This window comes from Petaurus breviceps, unplaced genomic scaffold (assembly GCF_028583685.1).
Source record: "Petaurus breviceps papuanus isolate PSGF00001 unplaced genomic scaffold, PetGlider_PUasm1.0 37, whole genome shotgun sequence".
NCBI classification, from domain to species: Eukaryota; Metazoa; Chordata; class Mammalia; order Diprotodontia; family Petauridae; genus Petaurus; species Petaurus breviceps.
Window position 1 is genome coordinate 2,335,351 of NW_027186296.1, and position 17,066 is coordinate 2,352,416.

The following is a 17,066-nucleotide window of genomic DNA, read 5'->3' on the forward strand; positions in this document are numbered from 1 at the left end:
GGTCAGTGTCTTTGGTTGCAAAGTATGTGGAAGGGAATGGGAAAGGTAGGAAGGGGTAAAGCTGGGGAGGACTTAGGTTCAAATCCTGTCTCAGTCACTGACTTATAAATGATTCAGGGTAAATTCCTGAATCTCTTTGTGCCTCATTCTTCATATCTGTTAATGAGGTAGTAGGGATAGTGGGTCTTAAAGTCCCTTCCAACTCTAAAAATCCTATGAACTATAATTTCGTCAGCGTAGGAATACCTGGTAAGGAAAATCCTTCTACCAAAGCACATATATACCTGATCTGCCATTGATAGCCTTAAAGTTGCCTGAGGACATTGAGAGATAAATAAAGTTGTTTGTCTTGGAACACACAGCCAGCATATGTCATAGGCAGGGCTTAGACCCAACTCTTTCTGACACCAAGGCCAGCTTTCGGATCACTATACATTATATATTATACACCAGAGAATATAAAAACAAAATGAAATGCAGTTTCTGCCCTTGAGGAGCTTACATTCTGATGTATATCCTCTTTTCATTTGAGGTCTCCTCAGAGCCTTAAGGGTCATTTAAAATGTAAACACACTCACATATTTGTATGAACAATTTGCTCTTTTCTCCTCTACCCTTTGGGGAAAACTTCGGAGAACCTCACCCTCAGAGATGCTTCATTCTCTTGTGAGCTGAGATCCTCAACCCTCAGTAGTAACAAGAGAATAAATCACAAATGCAGAACTCAGTTCATAAATGCTAGATGCAGGAATGCTGGAATGAAAGAAAGAAGGAATAAAATGATGCAGGGGCTGAACAGAACTCGCCAAGGAAAAGATCAAGAGTCCCACTAGTGGGGTTTCACTGTTTGCCATTCATCTTCTCCAATATGCAAGGCATATAGGTCTGTTACACTTTACTCAGCCCATCTTCAACAAAAGAACCCCAAGTATGATATATTATAGTAGAAAGAGCACTAAATTAGAAGAGGAGGCAGAAAATCCCAAGTTCTAACATCAGTTTTGCCACTGAATATCTGTATCGCCTTGAACAAACCATTGGGGGGGGGTGCAGTAGTGTATTTGTGACACTGATCTGCATTATTAGCATTTTTCTGTCACTTTCTTAAGTCTAGCTAATCAAGAAAACAATAAGTTAAGTCTATATTTGTAGTTTATGCTGATTTCTGAATTCAGTCTAAATTCTCAGATTGAAAATGTAAAAACAAGTTCTCCCAATTTGACTCCAGCACACTCCATGCGAACCCATTCAACTCCATTCCTTCATCTGTAAAATGAATGGGGTGGACTACAGGAGACCTTTAGTTTGTATAGTCATCTTCTGATAGTTATTGGGTTAAATTTTCACTGTACTATTCAAAAAGAAAAAAATAAGGACCTTACTGCCTTCATTAAAGACCACACTCCCCAGGCAATCATTTTTCTTGACTTTCCTTTTTCCATCATCTTTTATCTCAAAGTCAGTTTGTTGCCATTATTCTCTCTTGATTTCTGGAAGAGGAAGGTCCTTTCACATCTGGAACTCCTTCAGGATATATGCCTAGTAGTGGTATTACTCACTGAGTGAAAGGGTAAATACAGATTAGTAACTTTTAAAATAAAATTTCAAAATGTATTCCAAACTAGTCGAACCAATTCATAGATCCACAAACAGTGCATCAGTATGCCTGTCTCCCGACAGTTTCTCCAACATGAAACTTTTTTATCTTTTAATATCTTTGACAATCTTCTGGATACAAAATAAATCCTCCTAGTTTTGTTCATTCATGCTTCTCTTATTAGTGATGTAGAGCATTCTTTCATATGGTTGCTGAAAGCTATCATTTTCTCAGATTTTCATTAGCTAATGATTACCATCCTAATATAGTTGTCTCAATTTTGCTACTAATCTTGGATAGAACAGGGACTGGACCTGTCATAGAGAATTCTCAGGTGAGGAAACTACTTATGTTAATGCAGGTCAGCACCTTTTATTTTTTTTTTCAATTTATACTTTTAGAGAGTTGCCTAGAGCACTGAAAAGTTGAGTGACTCACTCAGGACCACTTGGTCAGTGTGTCAGAGGCAGAACTTTAACCCAGGTCTTCCTAGGTGAAGGCTGGTTCTCAATCCAGTAAAACACACTGCCTCCTTCAGCTACCTGTCTTTGCTATCTGATCTTTACCAGAGAAATTTGCTTTAAGGATGTTTCCCATTAAAGTGTTTCTCTTCTAAGTCTTTCACTAATTTAGTTCATACAAAAGATTTTCCGTTTGATACAATTGGAAGTATCCATTTTGTCTTCTATGTTCCCTTCTATCCTTTGTTTAATTAAGAATTTTTTCCAAGAACAACATAGTAGTATTTGATTTTACTATCCTCTGTGTGTATACTTATGCATACATTTATAAATCATTGTAAACACCTTTCTAGTATTCCAGCAATTTTTGTTAAATAGAGAATCCTAATTCTAATAGTAACTTTGCCTTTGATTAATCCCAGGGCACCATATTTTCTGAGTCTTCTTTATTAATTCTGTTTCACCAATAAAATTTTCTATTTTTAAACAATATGAAAAAGTTTTGATAATTACCGCTTTATAAGGTAGTTTGAGATTGGTCATTTTAGGCCTCTATTCCTAACTTTTTCATTTTTTTCTGTTGGGAATATCTATCTATCTATAACACAGGTATACATGTATATACTATATATGAGTATATAAATATGTACATATATGCACCGAGACAGACACAAAGGTATATATACACATACCATATATGTATGTATATAAATATGTGCATATATCTATAACTATGCACACATTTGTAGTCCAGATTAATTTTACTATTTTGTTTAGTCTATAAGCTCTTGATAGTTTGGTTAATATGGCACCAAATTTATAAATTAATTTAGGTCCTATCATCATTTTTATTATATCAGTATAGACCAACCATGAATACTGACTACCTCTCCAATTAAACAAAGAATTTTCAAAAAGAATTATAAACTGGGGCGGCCACGTGGCTCAGCGAATAAGAGCACCAGCTCCAGTGTTGGGATGACTTGGGGATCGAATCCGGGCTCAGACACTTAGCAGCCACCCAGACACCTGGCCCGTGTAACCTTAAGCAAGTTACTTAACCCCGATCGCTTTAAAAAAAAAGAATTATAAATCATATGGAACCATTTGAAAACATACTTGAAATCAATACTGCTAAAGTTTTACCTAACAGCCAGTGTAGTAAAAAAGCTGGAAAAAATAGGAATACTTGATTTTTTAGGGATTTTAGACAGATAGATATACTGATACACTGTTGGTGAAGTTATGAATTTGTTCAAACATTTTGGCTATCAGTTTGGAATAATTCAAGAAGAATGACTGAAGTGTCCATCCTCCTTAATCCATTGATCACACTAATCAGTGGTCACCCTACATCAGATAGGAACAAAAATCCAATATATGCCTAAATATTCATAAAGATACTTTTGGTGGTAACAAAGAACTGGAAATATTCTACTATAGTTGCCTATCAAATGAGGAATGATCAAACAAACTACGGTATGTAAATACAATTTCTTACTGTAATTGTTCAATAAGAAATGACAATTGTGAAAAACATTGGGAGATGTGTTTGAACTATTACAGAGTGAAACCAAAAGAGAAAAAAATATTCTCGGTGACTACAACAACTTAAGTGAAAAAATTACTGAAAGGAAGTCATACTCTTCAAAACTGAAAAACAAAAGATGGTGTCTGACAGCAGATCATGAAACAAATCTCTTCTCTACAGGGAATAGGGGAGAGGGGAGTGCTAGGGGAGAATATTGTATAGCATGTACATTTCTGCTTTCTCCACAGAATATAAGCTTTTTGAGGGCAGAGATTATTTTATTGTTGTACTTGTATCTCCAGTGTCTAGTGCAGTGCTTGCAACATAGTAGGCCCTTAAAATTTGATCATAGGGGCAAAAATTTAAATCATGAAGGGACCTCGGATGGATGCCATCTAATCCAGCCTCCTCATTTACAGATAAAGAACCTGAGACCCAGAGAGGTCAAGTAATTTTGTTCAATGACTGATTTTCAGATGCAATCACTGAATCTGATGTTTTCTTGCTTAATTGTTTTTCTTTGATAAAAGGAGGGTTGGGGGAAGAGAGGAGAGTTCCAGAAATGACTGATGTAAAACAAAATAAAACAAATAAAACAACACAACAAAAACCATAAAGGCATTAAAAATACATATTTTTAACAATAAAAATAACTGTCACTATCTGTCTGCAGCTCTAAACCAGGCCCCATCAGCTACCTTGGCAGTGCTTGGAGGACCACTACCCAGGAAAACCCAGCATATCTTTGCAAGCTAAGGACAAAGCCCTCTCGCCCAATTTTCCTTGAAAAGATAAAAAAATCAATCCTTAACTCAATCCCCACCATCACTTACAATGTAACACAAACCACTTGCTCTTGATTGGAGAGAGGAGCATTTTGCTTCAGGCCATGTGACAGCTTTTCCCCTTGAAATTCTAACCATCTTTGCCAGTCCCCTCACCTGACCTGCTGGAGCTTTGATAGGCCACACAGAAAAGCCAGGGGTCACTGGAGAGCACACGTTTAATTTGCACCCTTTGTCTTCTTGCTTGGATGGAGACAGACCACAGTGCACACATTACTCCCTTTACAATGTGGCTGCAGATGCTAGCACAGCAAGGGCTGGTGGGCAAGTGGGGGATAGGGAGGAGGGAAGCAGACAGTCTTTCCCAAACTGAGAACCAATTGGAGCAGCCTAGGAAATGGAGTAGGTTGTTAACCTTTCATCTCACCATGCTAGATCTGATCAAGCTTACCATGGAAAAGGTGTTAGGCGGCAGCAAGTGCCTAGTTCTCTGAACTCCCCAGTCCTCATGAACACGTGGTTAGCTTTGATCAAGAATAGACTGGGATGAGAACAGCAGGGGTGTGGTAGGCCAGAGCAGGGATGCAATGGTTTTGACATCATCTGTCTTTCAGGCTGCTGCTTTGGGTTTCTCAATTTCGTAATCATAAAATCCTCTCCAATTATTAAAAAGCAGAGAAGGGGGAAAAATTCACCATCACCATCACATGGATGTTCTGTCAGCAGTAGTAACAGTAGCAGTTACAGAATAACTACAGATAATTACAATCAGTTAATTCAAAGTACCAAGTCACTTCATGCAGAACATGGCTCATTTGTCATTATTGACCTTAGAAGAAGCAAATTTACCCAAATCGATAAAGGTTCCAGATATCCATTAGAACAGACAGAGATTGGTTACAATTGTTAGGAGCTTCTATATACCTGTATTAATAGGGGGAAAGTAACTCAGGATGCTTTTGATTAATGAAGAGATTTTTTTTTCCTTTTGAGACAGTTATTTGAAACAGAATTGACCTTAATTTCGGCCTTAATTCATGTTATGTAAAGTCAGTTGTTTTTGTTAAGAAGTTTCAGTTTCATTAGTTGCTGAAACATGAGGTAATTAAAAAGAGAGTTAATCAATCTACAAACCAGTTAAAGTGAAACTTTTCTAAAATAGAACATTCAGGGACCCAATACAAATGCGTAATTGGCAGATATTAAGTATATTGGAATGAAATCTGAAGACTCCCCCACATCCCCCACCTCACCCTCACCCTCTTCCATTTTATTAGAAGTGAAAGGGGAGGCAAGATGGCTTAATGGATGTCTGGCCTTGAAGCAAGGAATACTTCCATTGAAGTCTCACCTCTGACACATACTACATACATGACCCTGAGCAAGTCACTTAATTCTCTTGGCAACTCTCTAAGATTAAATGGCAAAAAAAAAAAAATGCTGACCTGGATTGTAGAAGGATTTTCCTCTGATGAGAGTTCTCTGTACCAATGAAATCACAGGTCTGGCTCTTAGCCCTATTAGAAGGGAGAAGGTTGACAGTATGAGAACTGAATCTGAATTAATTTCTTTTAACTGGGTTAGAGCTTAATTTATTATAAGTCAATTAATTCACGTAAACATTAAATTGCTTCAAGTTAGAACTCAAAAGGCAAAAAACAAATTTGTAAGGACTATATCAACATAGGAGATAAGGTCACTTTTAAAGCTTCTCACACCTAGAAAAGTAGATCTCTTTTCCTCCTATGGCAATTTCTCAGAATTAGGTGTGACCTATCCCACACTTTACATTGATTACTTCTAAAGAAGACAAAATTCACATCCTTCTTATTGATTAGAGCCAGGCCTCTTAACTGGGTGGGGTAGGGGGACATAAATTTGTGTATATACATACATATGTATATATGTACTCATGCATGTATGCATACATGAATGCAAGTATACTGACATGTGTGTATATGTATAATACATTACACATGACAATGCATGCTTTATATTGTAAACATATGTATAATGTATGCTTATATAAACACATGTGTATTAATATTGATACTGCATGTTTTGATTACTGTTTCCATATAATCAGCTTCCTTTGTAATAATGTATTTGTAAAAATGATTTATTTTGGCATTAAAAATATTATTCTGAAATAGTGTTCATCAGACTATCAAAGGTGTCCATTACAAAAAAAGTTAATAACACTTGGATTAGAGAATAAAAATTCTGCCTTGAGGAACAGGCAAATGTCTCAGCCAAGAATCTCCAGGAAGCTCCATTAGGGAATCAGCTGGAGTCACTCAAGTAACAGTAATGTATTTAACAAAATCTAGGGGACAAGAGATAAATATGGAAGAAAGGAAGGAAGGAAGAAGGAAGGAAGGAAGGAAGGAAGGAAGGAAGGAAGGAAGGAAGGAGGGAAGGAAGCAAGGAGGGAAAGAAAGAATGGGGGAAAGAAAGAAGAGGGAAGGAAGGAGGAGGAAAAGAAAGAAGGATGGAAGGAGGGAAACAAGGAGGGAAAGAAGGATAAGATTGGGGGAAGAACATAAATCTCTTGGAGTAAAAACATATTTCATTTTGTGTTTCACTGCAGGATGAAATAAAGAAATCCTGATAAGGCATGCCAGTCTAAGTCTTCTGTGCACTTGGCCTGTTTGACTTTGTATGATGGTGGGCCAACCTGCCTGCCTGACGGCTCACACCAGCCTCGCTCTTCCAACACATTCTATAGATTCTGCTAATAAATTCCATTTGGCTGCAACCCTTTCCCAGTTTCAGGCCGTCGCCTCAGAAGTGTAAGTGCCGCCTGTCTTTAAGCCAGGTTACTGCCACTTATTGGCGATCTGTACCCCCTTTAAAAAAAAAAAAAGAATCCACACTGAATTTGAAGGCAGGAAGAGCAGAGTTTGAATGGAAATGTTGTGCCGTGGCTAGAGGACACAGCTCTCACACCTTCTGCAGCTCCAGAATAAGTGCTATGTTTTAAAAATATATATGTATGTGTTGGCAACATTGAAAAGGGGGCTAAAAAAACATCCACCACTGAAGCGAGAGCAGCAGCAAAAGAAATGTTAGCGCCCTGCTGATGGGAACAATAGAGCATATGGACATCACGCTGCTCTTGCCAAGCACAGACTAGGGCAGGATTATCAAAATGGAGTCAATCTGCTTCTCTAATAGCAGAAGAATTGCCTGCATGAACACTAATCGCTAAGTGTACAAGAAGTCTCTTTAATTGACTGAGAAATGAGAGAGGATTCTGCTCACATTTTAACCAAGCTTGCTCTCCCCACCTGGCTTCCTTGTCACTTAGTGTTTCATTGAGGGGGCGTTCAACCTATAGTCTGTCAAGTAGTTCAGTGGCTGCTGCCATCTGTGGTCCCGAGGGGCTGTGGCATGTACTGAGACAAGAAGGCACAAAGGTATTATTCCATGATAAAAACTCTGCACCACCAGTAGGGACAAGAGCTGAAAGGGAAGCCCCCTTGGAATGGGCTACCTCAGCTTAAGGCCAGGCTTAACACGAAGATCCTTGGATTTAGAGCAAGCAGCAGCCTTAGAGATCACTTAGTCCAAGTCATAGATGAGGAAAGTAAGGGCCACAAAGAGATAAGTTACTTGCATCAAGAACCATCCTTATCTTTTGTTCATGCAGCATGGTACTATGAAAAGAACACTTACTCTGGATGAAAGGACCCGGGATCAGATTCCACCAGACCACTTACCATCTGTATGAGCTTGGAGAACCTCAGTTTCCTCACATGTAAAAGGAAAGAAATTAGATTAGATGGTTCCCCTCCAGTTCTGGATCTTAGCCTTTTTGGTGTGTCATGGACCTTCTTGGTAGTCTGGTTAAGCCTGTGGACCCTTTTCAGAATAACATTTTTAAATGGATAGAGTGAAATACATAGGATTATGAAGGAAACCAATTATATTGAAAGACAATAATCAAAGTAATTTTTAAAAACAAGTTCACAGACCCAAGTTAAGAAGCCCTGGAAATTGGTGATTCTATGAAATGGAAGCTGGATCTAATGTGTGTCTAGCAAGAGGGAGGGCTGACCTACCCAATTTAGTGCCCACCTCATGATACAGTTCCATGCAGGTACCACGAGCCAACTAACTAAGTCTTCAGTGGGGGCCTTCCTGATCTACAGCTTAGGCAGATGAGATAAGTGCTCTCTGCTTGAGTTCCTAAAGCGTTAATATGCCAAGTCTGTGCACATGAGGCAAACTGCCATGGATCTCACTGGCACTGGCAGCAAAGCAAGGGCTAATTTTTTTTCCTCAGGAGTGAAATATTCTAGGATAATTATTCCAATATGTGAGCCCCCAAAAATGTCTTTTTTTTGTTTGAATCTCATAAAACAGAGGCTGAAATGGCCTACAAAGTTATCATACCCATCTTTTGAAATTCAATGCAATATCAATGAAATATTTCAAAAGGTAATCCAGTTATGACAACAATTGTCAGATATGGAACTTCTTGCTACATGCAACCACACCACACTTGTGCATGAATGTACATAGAGATAGCCTTAGTCATTTACATGGGAACAGTCAGATCCATATGTAGTATGATTTGAGGAAAACTGTGCAGACTTACTAGCCAAAAAAGATCACCCCAACTAGCCTGTTGCTCTAAGAGTACATCATTATCAAATTTATTTTTATTAAGGTATTTATTTATCCTTCGAATCTGCTTTTTTTTTGATTATTTATTTATTTTTAGTTTTCAACATTCATTTTGAATCTGCTTTTTTAAATTATTTATTTATTTTTAGTTTTCAACATTCATTTCCACATGATTTTGAGTTACATTTTCCCCCCATCTTTCTTCTATCTGCCACCCCAAATTAGCAGGCCTACTGAATACCCTTTCCCCCAATCTGTTCTCTCTTATATCCTCCGCCATGACCACCCTAACTTTCTAGTAGGGCAAGAGGTATTTCTATACCCCAGTGCTTGTATATCTTATTTCCCAGTTGCATGTGAAAAACAATTTTTTTAATATTTGTTTTTAAAACTTTGAGTTCCAGATTTTTGCCCTTCTTCCCTCCTCACCTGCCCCCACTGGGAATATAAGCAATTCAATATAGATTGTGTATGTGTAGCTACCTAAATCATTTCCATATAAGCTATATTGTGAAAGACTAACTATATTTCCCTCCATCCTATCCCGACACCCACTTAATCTATTTTCTCCTTTGACCCTATCCCTTTTCAAAAATGTCTGCTTCTAACTACCCTCTCCCCCAATCTGCCCTCCCTTCTATCATCCCCACTCTTATCCCCTACTCCCCTATTTTCCTATAAGGGAAGATACCCAATTGGGTGTGTATGTTATTCCCTCCTTAAGCCAAATTCAATGAGAATAAGGTTTTCCCATCCCCTTTCACCTTTCTGCTCTTCCCCTCCATTGTAACAGTTTCCTCTTGACTCTTTTACATGAGATAATTTACCCTAATCTATATCTCCCTTTCCCCTTCTCCCAATAAATCCCTCTCTCACCTCTTAATTTTATTTTTTAGATATCATTCCTTCTTATACAATTCATCTTGTGCTCTCTATGTATACATGAACATACTTATGCCCACACTCACATATATATTTATATACACATATACCCTCCTATAAATACATATATATGTGTATATATATATATATATATACATATATATTCCTTTCAACTATCCTCATACTGAGAAAAGTCTTATGAGTTACAATGATCATTTTTCCACGTAGGAATGTAAATAGTTCAACTTTAAAAAGTTCCTTATGATTTCTTTTTCCTGTTTACCTTCTCATGCTTCTCTTGCTTCTCATATTTGAAAGTCAAATTTTCTGTTGAGCTCTGGTTTTTTCATCAAGAATGCTTGAAAATCCTCTATTTCATTGAATGACCATATTTTCCCCTGTAGCATTATACTCAGTTTTGCTGAGTAGGTGATTCTTGGTTTTAGCCCTAGCTCCCTTGACCTCCAGAATATCATATTCCAAGCCCTTCAATCCCTTAATGTAGAAGCTGCTAGATCTTGTGTTATCCTGATTGTGTTTCCACAATACTCAAATTGTTTCTTCCTGACTGCTTGCAGTATTTTCTCCTTGACCAGGGAACTCTGGAATTTGGCTATAATATTCCTAGGAGTTTTCTTTTTGGGATCTTTCTCAAGAGGCTATTGGTGAATTCTTTCAATTTCTATTTTGCCTTCTAGTTCTAGAATATCAGGACACTTTTGCTTGATAATTTCTTGAAAGATGGTGTCTAGGCTTTTCTTTTGATCATTGCTTTCAGGTAGTCTAATAATTTTTAAATTATCTCTCCTGGATCTATTTTCCAGGTCAGTGTTTCCAATGAGTCAGATTGCCTTCTATTTTTTCATTTGTTTGAATCGGTTTTTTTAATAGTATCTGGATTTCTCATAAAGTCATTAGCTTCCAATTGCTCCAATCTAATTCTGAAGGAGTTGTTCTCTTTAGTGATTTATTGAAATTCCTTTTCCATCTGGCAAATTCAGCTTTTTAAGGCATTCTTCTCCTCACTGGCTTTTTGGGACTCTTGCCATTTGAGTTAGTCTATTTTTCAAGGTGTTATTTTCTTCAGTGTATTTTTGTGTCTCCTTTAGCAGGCTGTTGACTTGCTTTTCATGATTTTCTTGCATCATTCTCATTTCTCTTCCCAATTTTTACTCCACTTCTCTTACTTGATTTTCAAAATCTTTCTTGAGCTCCTCCATGGCCTGTAACCAATTCATATTTTTCTTGGAGGCTTTTGATGCAGAAGTTCTGACTTTGCTGTCTTCCTCCCACTCCATGCCTTAATCCTTTTTGTCCCCAAAAAAGGATTCTATGGTCTGTTTGTACTTCCTCTGCTTGCTCATATTGGCAGCCAAACTTGACTTTTTAGCTCTTTGCCATGGTAGTACTGTGCTTCCAGAATGGAGAGAGCTTTATCCCAAATCACTGGGGTTTTTGTAGCTACCAGAACTATTAGGAGGGCAGCCACTCTGCAGCCCACACACACGCTGGCTCACTGGCCACACACCCCAGGACCACCACCCAAGACTGCAATCCAGATCCAAGCAGGTTAAAGCAAGAACCATTACCCTCTGAATGGTGGCTTGGTTCCCCTATGATCTGCAGGCCAGGAGCTCCTGATGCAGTCCCATGGTGCAGCTGCAGTGCCTCCAATGCTGCTCGTCCTGAGGGCAGGGGCCAGACCATGCTCTTCAGTTCCCCCCCTACTCCCACCCCTAACAGTGTTCTACACTAACCTTTTACTTTGTCTTTGGCATTTATGGGTTAAGAAGTCTGGAAATTGCCACCTGAAACAAAAAAATTTTGCAAATGCCATTAGAAGAATGCAAACACTTGTACCTGCCATTCCTACCTTAGTATGAATTCAACTTACTAACTTGCTTCCCTCTGTGACAACTAGCTGAGATAACTAAATTGAAGGAATGAAAGTTTTGAATGGGGGTCTAGGGGTGGAAGTTGAAAAATGAGTTGGACAGAGAAATGAATAAGAGAACAGTGAGCTAGATTGCATCTCACAAATTGCACAGTTATTTCCCTGAAACTCAGTCTGACATTTTTAATACCAAGTGTCAACCTTTTGAAAAAGTTTGGCTAAAGGACACAAACAAATAGTAATAAAAAATACATTATTTATTCATTATTCATTAATTATTATTCCCTTAAGGCTAGCAGCACTTGCACTAGGAGTCCAGGACTAAAGTTCTGACTGACGAACAGAGAAATCCAAAGACTTTTTATACATTTTTAGAGCCATCCCAATTCAGGATGACCATGTCACAAAACGTTATGACTTCTATTTGTTACCATCTGTATGTGAAACAGAGTTTCTTGGTTGTAAATGCAAATTGACAATGACCAGAACAGGGTCTATTTACATTTTATAGTCTCAGGATGTCTGTTTTGCTTTCACTTACTTTAGTAAGTACTAAATTAAGGGAAATCTCACCTCTTGTCTTTGAAGTTGCTAACACAGGGAAAGACATTTTAAATCAACTAAGGTTTGTTTGATTAATTCAGACATTGGCCAAAATATGATATTTAAATGATTATCACAATACTCTTACAATGAAATTGTATGACTATGAGGCATGGGACACTATAGTCTACTGAACTGAAGTTGAGGATCTCTTAAAAGTCAGTGGCAGAGGATTGTGGTGGAGGAGGGCAACCATATTGTCAAAGAAATGTATGATTTTAAAAGATGTATAATCATACAACAAGGGTGAGAGACTACCAAAAAGCAACCTACCATGTTTCCCCGATAATAAGACACTGTCTTATTATTTTTTTTGGAAAGAAAAACACCAGAGGGCTTATTTTCAGGGGAGGGCTTATTTTAATGAACATTGACAGCAATTTTAATAAACAGGTAAATGTGAACAAAAAAAGTACCAGCAAGCAAATCACTGGGGAAGAACAGGATGACGCACTCACTGCTGCAGCTCTGATTGGATGCAGCTCGGAGTGCGAAGTGCTTTTCACCCGGGGGGGGGGATGGTGCATACAGAGGGTACTGTAATGTAGCGTGTAGCGCAGGGGATCACCTTCACTACAGTAGCAATCTCAATAGGGCTTATTTTCTGAGGAGGGCTTATTTTAGAGGAATCTTACACAGTAAGGGGAGGGCTTATTTTTGGGATAGGTCTTATTATCGGGGAAACACGGTATATGTTCTATTAGTATCCTGATATCAAAATAAGGTGGACAAATTTCCTCCCCCAAACACTTTAGGTATTCTCACAGTCCTGTGTTGAAAATGTAGAACACAGACTAGTCTCATAGGAAGGACAGACATATATGTGTTGCAGTGTGTGTCATTGCAGGGAAGACCCACGTTGATGAGATCCCAGATCCATTAGCACATTGGAGTATTAATTTTAAATTTATTTTTATATTAATCATTTTTAATGTAGACTTCAACTGAATTCATAGACAAGAAAAGCACAAATAGAAGACATTTGCTAAAGGTTTGTTGAATTCAATCAAATTGAATCATAGAGCTGGAAGAGACTGGAGAGATGGTCTTATCCAATTTCATCATATTACAGCTTAGTAAATTGAGTCCTAGAAAGGTTATTTAAGTCACTTACTTATCCTTGATTCCTCATTTTGACCCATCCCACATTTCCAATCAGTTCCAAAATATTGTCATTTCCACCTCCAAACATGTCTTATATTTGTCCCCTTCTCTATTCTCACATAGCCTTCCCCCTAGTTCAAGGGGAACTTTATCAGCCTATTACCTGGCTAAAGCAATAGGCTCCTACGGTTTCCCCAGTCTGTCACCAAGACACATCAATTCTTTCATTCACTGAACAACATTTGCATACTATGTGCATACTACTCAAATAGTTCCTATGGTTGCCTACAACCCAGAGGAATAAGTGTAAAATCTTTTCCCTGGAATTAGAGACTTTCCATAATTCAATTCAATTTAGTTGAAGATTTTTTTAGTAGAGAAGCAGCATGCTAAGAGTCATTATAGGAAGATTAAGCTGAGAGAATAATAATAGCACTTACCTTCCAAAGGTGTGAGGATCATCTGAGATAATAATTGTAAAGTGTTTAACACAGTGTCTGGTACATGGTAGGTACCCTAAAATTATTTTTATTATTATATATAACACATATGTGATTACATAGAGAATATTCCAAAAGTATTAGAGCAGTTTTATGGCACTGAAGTTTATGCATCAATATTTATATTCCTCTAGATATATATAGTTCTGGACAAATGGATGGCATTATCATTTTCATTAATTACATCACTCCGTCCTCCAAACTTTGGTTCCAGAGCAGTTGTGGGATTGTGGTCCATGCTGAGATAAATGACTCCATTGGTGGGAAGTTGTTAGAGAAAGATATGTAGGTAATGGTACAGTAGAAAGACTGTAGGGTTGGGAAATAGGAGCTTACAGTGTAATGGTGAAGGCAATATGCCAACATTTATATACAAACAAGATATACATAGAATAAAAAAAGGATTTGGCTGACAGTCATATACTGTTCTGGATATATTGGAGGAGGAGGAGAGTAGAGTGTAGGAGACTAGATAGGGAAGCTACAGCAGTGATCTAGGCAAGAGGTGATGAGAACTTGGCCAAGAGTAATGATAGTGAGAATGGCTATAACCAGATGAACTGAAGAGACAGTGTACAGTCCCTCGTACATAGTAGGCAAATATTGTTCAGCGAATGAAAGAATTGGTGAGCTTTGGTGACAGATTGGATGTGGAAAATGAAGGATAGAAAGGAACTAAATATTACTTCATGGTTTTGAGCCTGGGTGACTGGGGAAATTGGAGTGCTGTTGACAGACATTGAGAATTTGGGGCAGGGATGATAAATTCAGTTTTAGAGGTACTGCAGCTTGAAGAAATGTCAGGAGGATCTAAATGGAGAGGTTCCAAAGGCAGCTATAAATGTAAAGATGTAAGTTTGATGAGAGATGAAGGTGGGAGATTGAGAGTAAGCATCAGCATACATTTGAAAGCTGAAGTCATGAGAGGGGATTAACTAGTTAGATCCCTGTAGGAGAGGTCATAGACAGAGAAAAAATTAATGAAACCTGGATTTTTCCTATTTGCTTAGTATAAATACTTATGGATACTGGGTGAGTGGGTGGGTAACTTTAACAGATGAATTTGTAATTATTCTTTTAATTCTGTTTTCTTGAAAAGACTAAGAAAAAAATTTGTATGAATTGGATATACATCTTGAAAAAGTAAGTACTGCTATCCATAGGCTGATTTTTCGCAAATTTTGTAAATGTATCAATGAAACACATCTCTCTTCAGCAGCCAGGTCATGCTAGGAGCTCCAAATTTAAAATCACATCCACCTGATAAATGGGCCTCTTCCCCTTAGAATGCTTTGCTGTCAGAATTCAAGAAGAAATGGCACGGATAAAAATACAACTTAGAAGTAAATGTGATACCATTTGTATTTAATAAAGTATGCTTTTCTTCTCATTTATCATTTGTCTATTGAAAGAAGACCAAGGGGGCATTTCTTTTTGTGTTGCCACTGAGCCTTGGTCCCTTCTTTGAAACCTGGTGCTAATGTGGTCTTCTTTTTGGGCCAGAGAGTGGAGTGCAGGTAAATGACTAGTGTTTGGGGGTTTTCTCCCTTTTTGATGAGAATGACAGCTTTTAGGGTTCTACTTCAATATGACATAACTCCTGAAGTATGACCCCACCCCTAATAAATACCATTTATCTCTATCTCAGTAGATCTACATTAGAAAACTCATTTCTCAAATCCCTTTAAAGTTTTAGGAAAATGTACTTTTTGAACGTTTTATTTTTCAGAATTATTCTGAGATTTTAAAAAAATGTTCCAGCTCATTTCTTATCTTTTTCAGATTTCCTTTTCATCTCAGTCTATCCAAGCTTTCCCTGTACCACCATCATCATTTAAAATTATCCTTTTTAAAAACAATTTTTTCTTTCTTTCAATCTTTCCTTTCTTAAGCAAGGGTCAACTCTTCTGTAACTCCCCTTGAAAGTATCTTGACCAAGGGACTAAATTTTGTGAATTTTGAAAATATTGTCAGTCAGCAATGGATGCATTTACCTATAAAATGAGTTTTGTTTCAAAGTACTTTGCCTGCCATCCATGGTAATTGGAAAGTCAGTTTGAGATATCCTCTAATGTGCTTTTTAAAATTGACCAAGGCTGCAGAGGCAGCTTCTTAAACCAAATATAATTAATTTCTATCTGTCTAACCTGATCACTGCAGGCTGACAGTCCCTCTCTGTATTCTTTATTTTTAATGTATGTGTATTTTTTTTCAATAGACTACATCTTCCTTTCATCTCTTTCTTTTCCTTCTGCAAATTGGCATTTTCTGTCTTCTAGGAATCTCATTACCATCCAGTGATTCTCCTCCACTTCAAAATAAAGGTGATAAACTGGAGTGCCCAAAAGAAAAGTTTACCCCTGAACCTGCATGCCTAGATATTTTTTCTTCACCAAAGTCTTCCTCCATGTTACCTATATGATCCCAACAGTTCACAAATATCAACAGAGACCTGAAGCCCTTACATCCACTGATTACCTGTTTCATCCTTTGCTTGTCCACAGCAGCAACATAAGTAGAATGGAATGTTGAGATATCCAATTGGCTGGTGGACAGAGCATTCATTCTCCAGAAATGCCCTATAGATACCAATTGAAACAGCACCATCCATAAAAGTAATCCATAGACCCATTTGCTTTTCATTTTCAGCTTATGATAGCAATAATGACTGTAAAGCAGGGCATAGGAATTGATGACCAGCTGGGGTTAATGGCCCTTGGCCGAACTGTGGGCTATCAACTCCTCCCAGCTGGTCATTAATCCCCAGGAAATGCCCCATACCTTGATCATTATTGCTTAATTAATGCCTCTTTCACTTCCATCCTAAATGGTCATAGCAGTGTAACCCTAACAGCAGCCAGCATTTGGAATTGTATATTTCCACTCCAATCCTGGAATTCCCCATGGTTACATACATATTTCAAATTTTTATCCTAGAATAGCTGATTCTGTTTGCCTCAGGCTTTTCTTCCAAAAAAAAAGGGAAGGGGTACTGGGAGAGGAGGAATTTCAAGCAAAAATTCATTACCTACATATCAAATCCACAGGGTCAAAAGGAACCCCTGATGTACATTCTG